Source organism: Microtus ochrogaster, chromosome 5 (genome assembly GCF_000317375.1).
Source record: "Microtus ochrogaster isolate Prairie Vole_2 chromosome 5, MicOch1.0, whole genome shotgun sequence".
Lineage (NCBI taxonomy): Eukaryota > Metazoa > Chordata > Mammalia > Rodentia > Cricetidae > Microtus > Microtus ochrogaster.
The window spans coordinates 50,126,828-50,141,899 of NC_022012.1; the positions used below are offsets into that span (position 1 = coordinate 50,126,828).

The window sequence follows — 15,072 nt, forward strand, 5'->3', positions numbered from 1 at the left end:
TAAACTGGTAGAAATCCACACATTTTCACAAATGATGGACCCTCATCTATGGTAGCTAATAATTCCACAGCTGAATGATGAGCACAGGTCAACAGTTAGAGTGTCACATGAGGGCCACACATCTGTTTCTACCTTGACCCTTTTCACCTAAGGTAGAGCAGCTTGAATACTTTCATCGCTGTCTTTCTTGAGTCTACCCATGGGGCACACATCTGTGCTGCTGGTGAGTGATTTGATGAGCATAAGGCATGTGGTATAAATAAAAAAAGTCAAGTTATTGGCAAAATAAACTGTCAAGTTCTGCCAGCTTAGACTGAACCAGACTCATGAAAGTCTTGAGTTCTAAATTCTAAAGCCATTGCTCTTCTATGACATACTCCTGCTTAGCCCAAAAGCAACATTTTTCATTTCACACAGACTTCAGTGGAAAAAAATCATGACTTTGTCGTCCTAAGTACACACTTACTGTACACTCCTAAAGTGAGATTAGCATTGTTCAGAATATCCCAGTTGCATGATCATAGTAAATGGAATACCTATTTCAATTAAGCAGCCACCAAACACTGGGTGTAATAACACTATGTGTTAAAACATTTAATATTTTAAGAGCTGAAAACCCCACCATCTTACATCATTAATGTGCCAAAAGTCTGCACGTATCTCCATTTAGTCGTTGATAAAATCATAGGAAAGTCTAGAGTTCAAATTTTGAAAAAGTTCAAAATGGTAGGTCAGGAGAACTAAGTCACCCAACACATGGAAACAGTTTTAGCCATTAACATCTTTTCAAATCTACAGGTAACCACAATTATCTCTGTGAGTGATTCTAATCATCATATTATAAGAATACATTATATACCCATTGCTGATTATAAAACAATATTAAGCTTCTGTGTTCTTATTCATCAGTCTTTACAATTGACCCTAGTCCTCTACTTCTGTGTATTAAAACTGATTCTACACTGAAAAAGCATTTACCACATTTGACAATGCCTAGCTCTGGAGGGAAGGGGGTTTGAAAATTACCTCTAACTGACACCTCTGGCAATTCAGATAGCCCTCAAAATAAATGTTTTCAGGGTAATAGAACATAGAAATTCATATTTCTATGAACCATCACATACTGGAAAACACATGCCCATAATTTCCTGAATAAAATAAACCTATCAGATAAAAATGGAATATATGATAAAATAAAGATATACACACATTATTTTACAAAATGCCTCAAAATATCGCCAAAATTTTTGATTCACTCCAATGTTTTGTGATTAATAGTTTAAATACATATCCTTATAATATACTTTATAAAAGTTACTGTATTTACACAACAGAGTATCTAGTAAGGAAGAGCTTAACAACATCAGCTATAATAGTGGCAGAAGCAATAATGAGCTTCTGGTGGTAACCCAGGCGAAAGGACATGGATACGTTCGCTGTTTGCCTGCTGGTCTCACTCTCACTGGTGAGTTCAGCTATCCTGTTGCTGAGGCATTCCTTTGCCAGTCTAGTACCAATTTCCTTGGGACTCTAATGTAGACTGAAGATCATCGGCTCTCCAGGAATCCTCCAGGACTCCAGTGCCAGATTGAGAATGCTGAGACATCCAGTCTTTGGACTCAACCACTGCTGGATTCTCAGTCTTTCAAACACGGGACAGCCTTTGTTGAGTTCCCAGAGAGCATCTCATAAGGCAATCTAATAAACCCATTTTATATATGTGCACACACACACACACACACATCTTATCAATTCCGTTTCTTTAGAGAACCCTATATGCACACACACACACACACAGACACACACACACATCTTATCAATTCTGTTCCTTTAGAGAACCCTATATTGCACACACACACACACACACACACACACACACATTCTATCAATTCTGTTCCTTTAGAGAACCCTATTTACAACATACAGGAAAAGGTTAAAGTAAAATTGCTTTACAGGACAATCAAATGCATGTTATAGAAAAGCATAACCAAAACTATATATACTATAAAGAAAGATTTGAACAAAATATTTTGAAGACTATTAACCAATCCAGCTGAAGGCAGAGCATCCAGTGGTAAATATCATACCTTTACACGAACAGTTATTGCCCATTTTAAACGTTTACCACAATCAAAATATTACAGTCTATATTATCCCAGGTGCTAGTTGAGAAGTCTCAACGACACTGAAATTCAGAACCGAGGCACGAATATATATAATCACATAACCATGGCAACAGTGTGTTACAGTCATAGAAGAATGAAGTCACAATCCCTACTGTGACATCTATAAGCTGCTACATAGGCAAGTGTGATAGTACATGCTTAAGGCCATGTTTCTCAGTAAGTTAATGGTATGAAAAGATGGCTTATCTCTAAGAGTGTCAAACAAGCCTGACAACCTGAGGTCAATCACCAGAACCCATGAGGAAACCTTGAAAAGTCGTCTTCTAGTGTAGTTTGTACTTTATGTACATATATCCACTTTTGTACTATGGCATCCTTTTACCCGTACTCAACATACACACAGGCACACACAATAATAATAATACGTTTTGGTTTTTTGAGATAGGGTTTCTCTGTGTTGTTTTGAATAATAATAATTTTTAGAGAAAAGGTTATTATATGTGTTATTTTATGTTCCATAGCCTATCCATAATAATGTAACTACCAAACTGCATGTTTTGCCTGATGTTTCTATTACTGTGAGCATCTTTGTCTAAATTTCTAAATTCATGGAGGGATTTTTCTATCTCTGTTGAAATAGGAGCAGCGGGGCTGCATCCCCAGCACCCGGCCGCCTGCACAGCTAGCTTTATACCCGAAATAATTACACAGAAACTGTATTCTTTTAAACACTACCTGGCCCCATTAGTTCCAGCCTCTTATTAGCTAGCTCTTACATATTAATCTAACCCATTTCTATTAATCTTTGTAGCCCACGAGCTGGCTTACCAGGAAAGATCTTAACCTGCGTCTGTCTGGAGTGGGACAATCATGGCGACTCCCTGACTCAACTTCTTTCTCCCAGCATCCTGTTCTGTTTTCTCCGCCTACCTAAGGGTTGGCCTATGAAATGGGACTAGGCAGTTTCTTTATTAATAAGAAATCACTCCCACATCATATCTCCGAATTTAAAGGCTGAGCTACTGCTCATGACATGACTGAGGACATGTCATTTTCTGAGACCGTTCTTCTGATAGGGTAAGGGTGTTGGGCATGAACAAAATTATTATATTGCTCTATATACTATTTCAAATAACCTTCACCATGTAGAATTAACTTTGTAGCTTAGCTATAAAGGCCATCTTGTCATGCATATATTTGCATAAAGGCCATTCAATCCCAAACTTCATGTGATTTGTTCATGAAAACAAGCTATGTAAATAAATGTAACTTTTTCCAAAGTAATAGTAAGTGAAAAAGTCAAGTATATGTGCTGTATTTATATTTCTGAAAAGGCCCTCTTCCTGGTACTTAGTATCACAGGGCAAAAGGGCACCAGTGTTAATAGCTCGTATATGTCTAGTAAAATATGTCAGAGAAAATATTTACAGGTTCCGATTGGCATTCTATGAAAACTTTAAGAAGTACCAAGCAGTACACCCAATTGGACATATCCCAGATTGGGAATGATGTAGGACATATCTTCAGTAACATTATGTTGTATCAAAATGCCATACCTATTTTTGTTGGAATCTGAGAAGGCCATGGTTGCTTGGGGAATAAGAGAAGAAGAAGGGATGCTATAGGGTTTTATTTCAATAGGGAGTGAGGACAAGTTGGAGATCCTTCTATCCTTTGGGAGGTGATTGTCTATAGTGCCAAAATATCCAGTGACCTGTTCTTGAAAACTGATAGAGGCTGCTCAGAGAGATTGAGAATACCAGAGGGAAAAGGTGAGAATAATCTTGTCAGGCTTGTGGTTATAAATCCTGTGAGCCAATGCACAGGCCTTTAAAACAAGGCAAAAAGTTTGTTCAAATTTTGAAGTGACCTTGTGGAGGTCAGCAAACACCTAAATTATAGGCCCTGCTTCCCATAAGGCCCCCAAGAAGCCAGATGGTGTCTACAACACAATTTCCAAGAGGAGTTCGGTGGGATCATGTCTGCCCAAGGAAGAGGGGGACGAGAGGGAGAGAACCTTTCTTAGAAGTGAAAGAGCATTGGGTAATCAAAGAAATAAAATCTGGCAGATGGATGTGTTCCAGTTTACAGAATTTTGAAAATTAAAATATGTACACCACAGCATTGACACTTATTCAGGTTTTCAATGAACAACTGCCTTGAGCTCAGAAAAGGCTGATTCAGTAATCAAGCATTTATTAGAAGTTATGGCCATCATGGGTATACCTAACACAAATAAAGACAGACAATGGTCCAGCATATGTGTCTAACAAAATGAAACAGTTTTTTGCTTATTATAATATAAAGCATCTTATAGGTATACCAAACAATCCTACAGGTCAGACAGTTATAGAAAGATCAAACTGAACTATAAAGGACATGTTAAACAAACAGAAAGAGATGGAAAATGCCACCAGAAATAGATTGTATAATGCTTTATTAGCCTTGAATTTTCTTAACGGTAATGAGAAAGGACGGTAATGAGAAAGGAACAATGGTAACAGAGAGACATTAGATAATAGAAAAGACTTCTGAATTAAATCAGCCAGTGTATTTCAAGGATGTGTTGACCTCAGAATGGAAACTAGGAGATGTGCTCCATTGGGGAAGGGGTTTCACTCTTGCTTCCACAGGAGAAGAAAAGCTATGGATACATCAAAATTAATAAAAACTCAGTTTGAAAAAGAGAAACCTCTTGAGAAAGAGAAATGACAACTCGTCCACAGAGGTGACAATCCCACAGGTGGCACGGAAACTTCATAAGGGTTGGGGCAGGGTTCTGTTCCTGTCTTTGCAGGGAAATACCCATCTTCAAAAAAATGGAGAGACCTTGGACATCTAGATGCCTAAATAGAAAAGATCACCAAGCAAAGGGAAATCTGACTTATCATGCTAGGTCATCTGCAGTGTAAAAATTGCATTGCCTGAACATGTGTACATCTCCACCTAAAAATTAACGCTGGCTTTGGAGTTGGACAATGGCTTTCCTATAAATCCAAGCATGTTGTTAAAAGAAAAATTTAGAGTTTCTATCTCATATCAGGAATCATCTGGTATGGGACAGAGAGAAGAATTAATTTAGAAAAGATTTTTACTTTTCCTCATAAATATATTTTGTCTCTATCGTACCTTTCATTGAATTTATGTTTATATGAAAAATGTTTAAGTTTTCCATGATTAACAATAAATTTTCCTGCAGTAATCTTTGAAGCTTTCAGGAAGAACACGGGGCCCCACAACAATAATTCCACCTGGTTGATATGATGTCATGATGCTGTTAGTGCTACTTTAAGATCAGTTTTGGATGCCAGCTGCTCAAAATGATTCCAGCTTGGTCAGCTGAAGTGGTGCACCTTCTTACAACATTCTGGCCAGAACTTCAAACAAGAACTTCAGAAAAACCATAGCAACTACTCAGAGATCATTTGCAATTATACAAGACAGTAGTCTTGAAACATAACCATAATTTTAGTTTTACAGCATCCCATAGAAAGAACATCGCCTCATGACAGCTGAAAGTAATTCTAGAAGATGATGTCCCCTCCCCCAACAAAATTTGTCCTCAGGGTTAGGGACATCAATTAAGGGTTGATTATATATGGTATATGAATGAGGGTTGGGGCAGAAATTATATAGGCTCAGGATCTCTTTGGAATCAAAAGGGAAATTGGATGAGATAATAGGATACTAATGTGAGTTTACTCACACTAATAATAATAGTGAGTAATAGGGTGAATACTTGTGAGCTATTATTTGTAGACAATTTACATTGGTATAGGTTCTTGTATATTGATATAAATTCAAATTATATTTGTTATATTGAATATGTTCCTATTTATGTTTACAATATTTGTACACCTATACAAAGTTATTTTGTCATATTGTATGCATGCAGGCTTCTACCTCTGCTTCAGACGTTTTGTATATTGATACAATTTTAGGATATATTTATCATATTGCACTATACATTTCTACCTCTGATAAAGATACCTACATATTCTTTACATTTTAAAGTCATTGCACAGTTGTTTAAAGATTGTTTAATATTCTAATATGAAGTCTTAATCTTTAAGCTATATAGGTATTAAGAATTATAGGTCAATAGTCATCCATGTTTGTCATACTTATTAGACTAATTAGGTTCTTTAGGTACATAGAAGTTGTATTCTGCATAGACAGATAATATTCAACCATTTCAAAGAACATAGAGTATGCCATTTAAATAACTTAGGGCTCTGTTGAAGTGAGACACAATTGCTCCTGGCAGTACCGATCTATTACTGAGAGAATGTTGGGCACTGAAGACACTCCACTTGGAGATGTTTTCTTCTTGGCAGAACTGGCCTTTGGGCAAAGAACTGCTCAGGCCTGCTTCTGCAGAAGTCACTGGCTCAGGCCTGGTCCCACACAGGTGGTTGGCTCAGGCCTGGTCCTGTTGAAGTCAAGGCTGGAGCCTTGCTCCAATGGAGGTCCTTTGCTCAGGTTGCTAGGTCAATCCTGCTCCAGCAGAGGTCACTGGCTCAGGCCTGCTCCTACAAATGTTCCTGTCTTGGGTCTGGTCCCACAGACTTCACTGGCCTGGTCCCAGGGAGTTCACTGGTTTGGGTCTGCTCCCACAGAGGTCACTCACTCAGACCTATTCCTGCAGGGGTCATTGGCTCAGTCCTGATCCCACAGAGATAGCTGACTCAGGCCTCCTCCAGCAGAGGTTGCTCCCCCAGTACCCGCTCCTGAGGAGGTCACTAGTTCAGGCCTGTTCTGGCAGAGTACACTGGCTTGATTTTGGTCCCCCAGAGGTCGCTCACTCAGTCCTGCTCCTGCAGAGGTCACTTGGGCCTGCTCTAGTGGAGGTCACTGACTTGGATCTGCTCCTGCAGAAGCAGAGGTCACTGGCCTGGGCCTCCCCCCACAGAGGTCAGTGGCTCCGTCATGCTCCCATGGAGGCTGCTGGCTAAGGCTTGCTCTGGTGGAGGTCACTGCTTTGAGTCAGGTCCTGTGAAGGTAGCTCTCTTGGCCTACTCCAGCAGAGGTCACTGGCTTGGGCCTGCTCCCACGGGTGTCCTCGTCTCAGCCCTGCTCCCACATAGGTCACTGGCATGGGCCTTATCCTGCATAGGTCACTGGCATGGGCCTGCTTTCATGGAGGTCATTGACTCAGGCCAGCTCCAGCAGAGGTCTCTGGCTAGGGCCTGATCTGGTGGAAGTTGTTGGCTCAGGCCTGGTCCCAGAGGTCAGAGGTCGCTTGTTCAGGCCTGCTCTGGCAATAATGCTGGCTTAAGCCTGCTCCAGCAGATATAGTTGGTTCAAGACCGCTCTAGCAGAGGTTGCTAGCTCAGGCATGGAGGTTGCTCTCATGGGCCTGGTCCTTTGTAAGTCTCCTGCTTGGGTCTGCTCCAGCATAGGTTGGCTCGGGCCTGTTCTGCCATAGGTTGCTGACTCAGGCCTGCTTCAGTAGAGGTAACTAGCTCAAATCTGGTCCTGTGGAACTTGCTCACTAGGAACTACTCTGGCGGAGGTCGCTCAAAATCATGGTTTTTAAATCTCAACTACTGGCCGGGTGGTGGTGGCACAGGCCTTTAGTCCCAGCACTTGGGAGGCAGAGGCAGGCAGATCTCTGTGAGTTCGAGGCCAGCTTGGTCTACAAGAGCTAGTTCCAGAACAGGCTCCAAAGCTACAGATAAACCCTGCCTTGAAAAACAACAACAACAAAAAATCTCATCTACTGACACCCTTATTAGCACAAGTGGCAGGAAAGAACATAACTTGTTCTCGCTAGCTCTCTTTCCTTCATCCTCCGCAGCTTGCCTTCCTATCTCTTTCCTTTACAAACGTCTATCCTCTGCCCTAAGTGGTCTCTGCAGAAACATTCACCGTAGTCATCAGTCAGTCCTCTTCTATGAGTTCAACTGATGACAGCTGCCAACAAAATTGCTCCCAGGACAGGATATGGTCAGGCTCTTTTTCTCTGACTCAATTTGAAGTCAGTGGCCTCAATCTCATCACTACACAGATCATGGTTACTGCACAGGTACCATATGTGATCTCCGGGCAGTGTGCAAGTTCACACTGGATCCCTCTGCTCAAATCTGTCAGAATTCTTTACGCATTCACTTAGCCAAATGGTCAGAAGCATACTGCCCAAGCGTCCCTCAAGTGGGAATGGGCTGCTACAGTAAGTTGGTTACACCATAAATTCTCTAAGACACAGGTAACACCACTCTCTCAAGGCAACCCCCAGGCTATCACAAATTTATGTCAAGTTCCCCACACTCCAGATTCAAATGGGAAACATGGAAAGGAAGAAAATATGTTCTCAGCATTCTTTCCCTTAAAGCTCATTAATACATTCTAGACACATCACAGTCAAGGCAAATATCCGTCCAGAGAAGATTCTATCCTCCCCCTCAAATACCTAACAAAATTCTCTTAATCTACTCCTCAGACTTTACCGTGAACAAAGAAGGGGGCTGGCCACCACTATACTAACTGCACAAATGCCAAAAGACAACATCTCTTCAGCCCATCTTTTAGCCCTCGTTGTAAAGAATCAAGAGAAATGGAGGAATAAGGTTGGAGTGTGGTATTCCAAGAATGTCAGTGCCTAGAAAATCATGTAGTAATATGGCTGAAACTAGAGTAAGTATACCTTCCAACAGGAAAAAAAAATCAGGTCAACAATCCTGAGTAAAATAAAAATACCTTTGACTACTATACTGCACCTCTCATGAGATTACATAATACAGGTGTTATCAACTGCTATTAAATATGGACACCAAACTGAGCTGTGATTACTCAGTCAAAGAACAAAACTCACCAATGGAACATTTGGTGCTTTAACAAAACACAGGTTAAATCACCTGAAAAAATAAGAGGATGCTGCTAGCTAGTTAGGAGCACTGGCTGTTTGTCCAGAGAACAGGGATTCAATTCCCAGCACCCACATGGCAGCTTACAAGTGTCTCAATCACCAGTCCCTGGGGATCAGATGCCCTTTTCTGGGCTCTGCAGGCACCAGGCACCCATATACATGTAGGCAAAACATCCATAAACACAAAAATAATTAAAAAGTAAAACACCAGGGAAATGTCTGAGTTTTGTATCTTACAAATACAGTAATGAAATGGAAAATTAAGTCACAGAGCCTTGATAATGATAAAAGAGAAAAAACAAAAAGAGAATAAAAAGTATAACAAGGTATGTACTTAAAGTAATGACCAAATTGTATCTATTTACATTACTTAAGAAGTAGGAAGTCCCAGTAGGAAGAAGGGTACAAGACAAAGTGAGCACAGCTTTAAGTCGCCAGATTTTATTAGCATGAGTCTTCAAGCATCTCATCATAGTACAACCATCACTTTAATTTTCTCAAGCCCCTTTTCACTCTTAATCCACAAGTTACATAGTAAATCTTTGTAGCTATTAAACTCACACTGTGGATAAAGCAAGTGTCAGAACCAGAAATAAAAGAGTGTTCCTCAAACACAGCAACGCTAGAGGGAGATGACGATGCTTCACTAATCTCAAGAGCTGTGGCTGCAACTGCTCAATTTCCCTCCTCTACAGAAGGCATTTCACAACAAATCTGATTCCTTCAGCCAGACCTTTGCTACTTTGAATGACAAAAATCAGAGTTCTGGGAATGACCTGGAAATTATGCAGGCTCCTTTGCTCACTTTTAGACTCAGGCATTCACTTGATAGAAGAAGCTGAACCCCAAACCAAATATCGTAATGTGTTCTACCACAACATGCTGACTCGGTACACTCAAATGATATGATTTTAATTTAAAATATTTTTTTCTTGGGTCAACAGGATGGGTGAGCAACTTAAGGCACTTGCTATCTCTCTTAAGAGCCTGATATTGATCCCCAGACCCATACAGTAAAAGGAGAGAATCAGCTCCCACAAGTTGTCTTGTCTACCACACATTTATCATGCGTGGTACATATGCACACAAAAATTAGCTTTTAAAATGAAGTGGTTTTCTTAAACGACATAAGTTTTACACAATGATAACAATACTAATTGTAACCACCATACTACAAAGATGAGCAATAGTGGAATTAGTGGAATAATCGTACTTCTGATGAACCATATTTTCAAGCCAGGACAACTTATCTTAGCTATTGCCAATCAAAAAGGAAACACAATGCTGTCTCAACTTGTAACTTTTCTTTGACTTTTCATGTATCACAAAGGCTAAATAATAAACCATGGTTTCCATTAAAACCACAGTTACTTGAAAAATATAAATTCAGTTATTTTTTTTAATAATTCTATGCAAATGTACCATTGGTTTTTCTTAATATTTTACTAAATAAAATTAACATAGTATAAAGCTTGCATTTACTAAATAAAAGGCCAGCAGGCTGGCTGGTGAGTTTCCTGAACAGACTATGCTATAAAACTGTTTAAAGTCTTACAATCACAAGGTTACCTAAAATCAGAAAACACCTTACAGTGACATTCCAATGTCACCCAGGATTGTTTATGGCTAGCAATCATTCTCTTCTGTAAGCAGAATGAATTAGAGCATGCCAATTATTTCGGCAAAAAGGGAGCAATTTCTAACTAAAGCATTTAGTTGGAATCAAACATTGAACCACACACAAATAAAAAGAAATAACAGTAGCCAAAGAAAATGCAGATACGACTTTTGAAATCCTGTTGGTGTGTCTGTGTGTTTTCTAGAGTGTTCGTGTGTGTGTGTGTGTGTGTGTGTGTGTGTGTGTGTGTACATACATACTATCTTCCCTAGGACTATGAGTTAAGACAGTTTTCCACTAAATATTTCAAAGAATAGGAGAGGACATATATTACATAACATAAAACATTAAAAATTTTTAAACGTAAAAATCAAGAAAGCCTCAACCATGCGTCAGTCAATCTTAGTTAAAGGCCAAAAGAATAATTCTCATTACAGGTAATAAAGTAAAAATTATACAATTAAAACTCAAAAAAGTGACGTTAGCAAGTCAGAAGTAGGAAAACCTTGAAGCATCTGACTTTAGATGAAGGATGCAAAGCACACCTTACCTTAGATTCCACCACACTCTGATCCGATTCACAGGTCACATAGATCTCATCTACTGCCCGGCAAAAATTATCAAAAAGAAACGCCTGGGCCAACCGACTGCAGGAAAAGGACGGCGACAGCCGCTCTGAGGAGATTCTGGTCCTGTGTGTGCAGTGAATCAGGAAGAGAGGCAAGTGATTCTTCCGCCATGGTGGCAGCAAAGTGTGGGTGTGGGCGCTACTGGGCACTTGGGCCTGTGTGCTGCTTCGAGATGACGCCGTGGGTAGATGTCGCGGCCACGGCAGTGCCCGACCCTCGGCCCCGGACATGGGGCTGCTGGGCGGCGGCGCGGCCTGCTGTGCCCTGGCGCTCGGCGAGGCGGCCTTCGAGGCCTTGCTCGACGCTGTGGCTGAGGGGCTGCGGACTCTGGGGCTCTGCTTGCTGGTGTACGAGGCACCCTTCGATGCCCAGGCCGGCCTCTGTCAGGCCCGCTGCAGCTACCTGCAGCCATGCTGGATCGACTTCCTCAGCCGGGTCCTCGACGTGGGCTTCGTGGGCCGTTGGTGGATCCTGGAGAACCACACGCATGATTGCGACATGAACGAGACAAGTGTCTCCACCTGCCTGCACACCTCTGTGTCGTCGGGCCCCACCAGCTGCACTCTGAGGCCAACGAGAGGCTGTTTGAGGAGAAGTTCAAGCCCGTCCTGCTCACCGATGACCAGGTGGGCCAGGCGCTGTGGGAAGAGCGGGTGTTGCAGAAGGAGAAAAAGGATAGACAGGCACTGAGCGAGGCCTATTCACCGGTGCAATCCCAGGTTTCCAGATGAAGCCCAAGGAGCCCCCTCGTCTCTAGGCTCAGGCAAACTGTTGGCCATGGATGATGCAGTGGATGAGATGGATGGAGATAAACCCCACTCATTGTGGTTTTGCGGGAAGCCCTTCTTGCACTGTTTTCTCCATTAGCTGAAGCTGATTGAAAGCCTTCCTGGTCTTGGAGATGGAGAAGAAAGGAAGGACTGGTCTTGGAGATGGAGCGTATGACAGTATCATGTTTATAACCACCAGAACTATGACAAGGAGCCTGTATTGTGTAGCCTGTTGTATCTAGGAATTGTACTTCAGTGCTTGAGCGCTTGTTTAGCATAGTCTGGCTTCCATTCCCAGCACTGCAAAACAGAACAAAAATGAACTTTTGGTTTGAAGTTATTGTTTATTTGGTTGGTTTTTGAGATCAGGATTCCCATATGGCCTAGACTGTCCCTGAATCCTGCCTAAGCTGCAGTCCACCACAGTGTACATACGTGGCCCATGCATAAGTTCTATTCATGGGGCTACAAAGACATCCTGATTGCCAGTGACTCCCAACATGCTAAGACCATTCACATAGTCACATTTTTTTCGAGTGTTTGTATGAATTTTTAAGGAAGATCTGGCTGTGTTGCCCAGCCTAGTCTAGAGTTCATGGGCAAAAGTGGTCTTTCCCGAAGCAGGATAGTTCAGTATTCAAGAGTACTGACAGCTCTTCCCTTCTAGAGAGCCTTGATTCACATCTCCCCATCCTCATAGGGGTTCACAAACATCTATAACTTCAGTTCAGAGAATCTGACCTTTCTCTTCTGGATTCCTCGGGCACTAGGCAGGCATGTGATGTACAGACGTGTGTGCAGACAAAACACGTACATTTAAAAAACGACCCTTCTAAATAGTCTTCCAAGGTTGAGACTACAATAATTTTCCATACACTTTTATACCCTAAGACAAAGGAGGAGGAGAAGGCAAAAGACTGCTTTAATATGACACCAAGGACAACCAGAGCAGTTGCTTGCTTCCATGCTTTGAGACATCAAGATATTAATTTATGAGGAAAGCATTCTGTTGTTTCGGCAGTGAACCCACCCTAGACCAAGGATCCTGAAGGCAGCCACTCCCTAGGTCAAACCTCTAATTCATAAGAAGTAGCAGAAAAAAGTTTGAATTGAATTCTCTGACCTTTGGTCAGGGTGAAAAAGGATACAGCTCTATGGGCCATCTTAATGTCCAAAACACCAAGTAACCACTCCCTAGGTCAAGGAGTGTAGGGACAGTTATTATCAACAACTTGGAGCAACCTCAAACTCTGACCTTCAGACAAGGTGGAATAGGCTCACAGTTTTTGGGCCTCCACACATCTTAAAGTTTTAAAACCCTAAAATAAAAATTTTAAATCACTTCCAAAACAAATACAGTCTAAGCTTGAACAGCTACAGCAAGCAGCAGAACCAGCACCACTCTGTACTTATGCCAGCCCCACATCTTACATACCAAGACTAATGGGTAGAATAACAATCAAAATAACAATTAAAAAGAATAGCAAATGAGAGACTAGACCAAAGACTAAAAATAGAGAAAAGACTTAAAAAATGAAAACCAGACTAGACCAAAGATTAAAAATAGAGAAAATCTTAAAACAAAAAAACCTTGGAGTTTCATTTAATGAAAAACAAGATTTTTAAAAGACAGATCATATTTTTATGCTCATGGAAGATTCTGATAGAAAATTTGTTATATGGGGGAAGGGAATAAACATGCCTTATAAATCTATGATAACAAAAATAATGATCCCACGTATCAGAATACTCTGATCAGAGACGAATTCATGTCTCTGCTCCAGAACTTATAGCCTTTACTTAATGTCTGTGTTTCCATCCTTCACTCTTTAGGCCTTGTCCTGAAATTCCCAGAAACATCCACCTAACTAATTAAAGCTTCCGCAGGGACCTGTGTTATACTATGGTCTCTAGATTCTCAAAATTCTCTAATCTCTTCTCTATTTTCCCTCTGCTTCCCAATGATGGTGAAAATTTCCTCCATTTGTCTGAACTTCCTGCTATCCCTCAGATTACACAACCACAGCTTTAAACAAAAGCAGCACGACTGACTCCAGGCCACATGACCAAGTTTAAACAGATGCCTTACTTTCAGCTCCCTCAGATCATTTCTCTGGTCCCCTGTAGAAAATCTTACAGGTACACACATCATCACATAAAATCCCTACTCTGTGTCCTATCTAATCAAGTCCTCATAAATGAGCTTCCAAGAACCAAAGCAGATGAGCTCAGTCCCAAGACTTCAGTAATACTAAACCTGAAACTTCAGATTGAATGCCCCTTTCTCCGTGAGTATCACCATCACCAACTCAGTTCTGTTGGACTTAATACAGAAAGATGGAAAGAAAAAGCTACCAGCTTGAAGATTGTTTTTATTCTTTGTTGAGATATATATATTGGTTTTTAAGAAAGGGTTTCTCTGTGTAACAGTTCTTGGTTGTCCTGGAACTTGCTTTGTAGACCACATTGGTCTCAAACTCACAGAGATCCACCTGTGTCTGCTTCCCAAGTGCTAGGATTAAAGGCGTGTGCCAACACCACATGGCTTCTTTATTCTAATATTTAACATATAAAAATATTACTGTTCCTTTTTATATGTGTCTGGACAATTTTCATTTTATATTACAGGTGTTTTCTGTAACATGCTAAACGTGTTCATTTCAGTAAAAATTCAAAATCTGATCATTTTTCACAACTTAATTCTTGTAAACGTGTCGGAAACATAATGCTTTTGCTCATTTTAGTATAAGCACCAGGGAATCCATGACTTTGAGATATGTAATCACTTTATAGATGTCTATTTCAACAGCATTCTTACTTGGGCACTTTTCTTACAGATCTCAACAGATTTTTGACTTGAAGTCATAGTGTGCCACCTAGTGCTACATAAAGATTTTACACAGGCTTGTTCAAGTAAAGTTTCAAATAAAAGCAATAAGCACCAGCATTAAGTTATATGCAAATCTTGTCCAATCCACTCTAAGAAATCTAAGTCCTAAGTCCAAGAGTACATTCCCTCTTCCTAAGTCCAAGACTACATTCCCTCTTCCTAAGTCCAAGA

General features: G+C 40.8%; 1 pseudogene; it reads left to right on the forward strand.

The window, feature by feature from the left end:
* The first annotated feature begins 1,423 nt into the window (after positions 1-1,423).
* On the forward strand, positions 1,424-12,294 carry LOC101991150 (annotated as a pseudogene).
* Positions 12,295-15,072: the final 2,778 nt, after the last annotated feature.